Source organism: Erinaceus europaeus, chromosome 11, assembly GCF_950295315.1.
Source record: "Erinaceus europaeus chromosome 11, mEriEur2.1, whole genome shotgun sequence".
Taxonomy (NCBI): domain Eukaryota; kingdom Metazoa; phylum Chordata; class Mammalia; order Eulipotyphla; family Erinaceidae; genus Erinaceus; species Erinaceus europaeus.
Genome location: NC_080172.1, coordinates 99,748,742 through 99,751,779, shown reverse-complemented (window position 1 = coordinate 99,751,779; position 3,038 = coordinate 99,748,742). Strand labels below are relative to the sequence as shown.

Genomic DNA, 3,038 nt, shown 5'->3' with positions numbered 1-3,038 from the left:
GCCCTAGGGTTCTGTTACTATGGAGACTGGTTCTTATTATAGCATTGCAGATAACTTTCTCAGTAATTTTCATCAGTAGTCAGGAAGGTTATTACTTTTACTGTTGACTCTCACTTGGTTATTATTATCATCTGGTCTGTTTTGTTTTCTTCCTTTCTTTTTTTTTAAATTTCTTGCCTTTTGTTGTATAAGATAGGTATAAGATTATAATAGAATTAAAGTAGTGGGGTTTCTATATAAGCTGTCCCCTGGTGGTCAGATTTAAGTTGTGAAACTTATAAATGTCTTTCTAACTGCAGCTTGTTGTCACACAATGTGTTTTTTTCTTCCCCCTTGAAGGAGGACATTCTATGAGTTTCTGTCTCCTGGATGCTGACCTTTTCCCTTTGCTGTGGAAGCTTGCTTGGGATTCAGGTCTGTTTCAATGTGGCTTCCCTCCCTGACACTCATGCACTGTAGTTTTGTTATTGTGCTACAAGCTAAATAGAGGTTCTTTCTATTTGACCATCATGATCCTAGTGAGAAGTCAAAAATTTAATTAAGATTTTGAATCAGCTTCTTCATTCTACTGTTATTTTACAAAGAGATGATTTCATAAAATAAAAGCAACTGTGGTCTGGTAGTGGTGCGCCATGTAGAACATGAACATTACCATGAACAAGGATCTGAGTTTAAACCCACAGTCCCCACCAGCAAGGTGGAAGTTTACATCATCATCAGAGCACTGCTGCAATTGTCTCTTTTCTGCTATCTCTTTCTATCACCCTCTCTCAAGCACTTCCTGACTCTATAAAAAATGCGAGAAGGAAAAAAAAAGACCATTGGGAGTATATGCCAATTCCTTCTTAATAATTCTGTACTACAAAAGTATCTATTTATGCCATGAAACAGAGACCAATTATGAATCTGTAGTGCAATAATAATTTCTTCATTTGTCAGAAATTAAATATTTAAATTAAATTTAGTTTCAGGAAAAGGGTGTTAGACTTTGAAATAGGATAAGATAACATAAGTTTTACCCTTTAAAGACTATTTCACAGACATGAATAGAATACAAAGAGCTTTAGATATCTTAAGTTTTGTACTACATAATTCTAATCAAATAGCTGCTAAGCATTACTTTTCTCCACAGAGCTATTCCTTCTACAGCAGGTGCCTCGTGTTTTGTCTAGTCTTTGTGATTAAAATCAATAAAATTACTAGGGTATGTTTGCTCTAGTTTCTCATTCACAGGTCCTGTTTGGACCCGTGCTGAGCAGTTAAACCCCTCTCATCTGTGAACTCCTCACAAGAACAGGAGCTGAAGCATGGATTTCAGTAGTCCAACACCCTGGATATGCCACAATTGCCACCCAGGAGCCACTTGAACCTGGGGACACCTCTGTAAGTCTCTGTTCTGAGCTTCCCTTAGTGATAGACCATCACTGAGTCAGACACAGATACTAGACCATAGGTCTTCAGGCCTTATCTGATACCCAATTATTGTGCCCACACTCTGGGGTGGGGGGAGGCAGAGTTTGCAGGGGTAACCCTAGGATCACTGAAGATTTGCTTATTCCTATGCTCATACAGATTATACATCTTATCCATGTCTATAATCAGAAGTGGGGAATTGCTGTGACCCCAACAGGAGGTTGGGATTATTAGCATACAAATGAAATCACCCTGAGGAGGTGCTTCAGAGTAGGGAATGTATAAAAGCATGGTACTTTGAGTACATTACTCTCTTTGGCTACTGCTTCTTCTTCTGGTCAGAAGCATCTCCATAGAGGTACGCCAGGTATCCGCCATGGCTGCTACTTCTGGGAAGTAAACACGTGTGACTTCTGCTAGCCAGTACACATTTAGACCCCTCTATAGCCAAGAGCAACCTTTAGCAGAGCTGATAATTGTTTATCTTATGGCATTAAACTTTTGATAACTATACTCAGACTTTATGGACCTAGCGTACTCATAACCCTTGATAATAAGTGTTTATTTTGCCTTTTAACTGTTTCACCCTAATAAAACATGTATTGTTTAAACCAGTTCCCAGCTCCTCGCTGTGAATCCATTCACACCACAGCAGCCTCACAAACCCTTTTTAAGTCAAATAACAACAATAGGTAGCTATTAGAAAGGCATAATTCCTCTATGTAACCAATAAACATATGAATATCTCAAAGTTGTCTTACTGATTTAAAAACTCAGTTGTGTTCATTTTTAGAAATGACTCAGGTTCATCTTATTTTTACTTTTTAAACTGTGTTCAGGGGTTTATAATTTACAGTATAGTTTGTTGACACTAGGGTACAATTACACACCTTCCTATGATACGTTTATTTTTAATTCATGATTGTATGTTTTTTTATGTTTCTCAGTATAAGTGCCACAATCTCTGGTTTTTCTCTGTTGGATTTCCGGCACAGGCTATATAAATTTCCCCTAAGGAGCATCACATTTTACAGTGAGAGACTGGGAGTCTTTTGAATTAAGAAGAATAGTAGAAGAAGAAAATGTGAAGTTCCATATTAGCATCAACTCTTTGATCATGAGCCATTGATCATTTGAAAATTAAAATCATTAGAGCATCACATTTCACAATGTTGTTTTCCCTTGACTTTAATGATACTACTTTAAATAATGTCATTCTGTAAAGCAACATTATAGTTATGTAGATGTTAATTTCACATACATACTTAACAGTCTTTTAAACTAATACTTTGAATTACTATTCGCTTTTTGATCATTAATTCTTGATTTTTTTCTTTACTTGTGGAAGCAATAAAATAGTTGCTCATTTCCTATGCTATATTGTATTTTATGTGTGTACAATAGTACACATAATACTATTGTATTTATAATTATTTAATATTTATATAGATTTTTCATACATATAAAATGATTCAAAAACATTAAATATTTGAAACACTAAGTAGTGGCATTAAGTCAATAACTAAGATACTGTAAGTAATTTCAAGTTGTATATTTTATCTGTAGTGTAATGAATAAACTAGATATCCCAAGATGCATTACACATGCTCATTTTATTTTTGTTA

The 3,038-nt window shown here is 35.3% G+C and overlaps 1 long non-coding RNA gene across 1 annotated transcript; it reads left to right on the top strand.

Annotated features, from left to right (window-relative positions):
- The first annotated feature begins 216 nt into the window (after window positions 1-216).
- On the top strand, window positions 217-2,500 carry LOC132541251 (uncharacterized). Its single transcript, XR_009552418.1, has 3 exons — window positions 217-414; window positions 1,220-1,383; window positions 2,409-2,500. It is a non-coding gene; the product is annotated as an uncharacterized LOC132541251 (long non-coding RNA).
- Window positions 2,501-3,038: the final 538 nt, after the last annotated feature.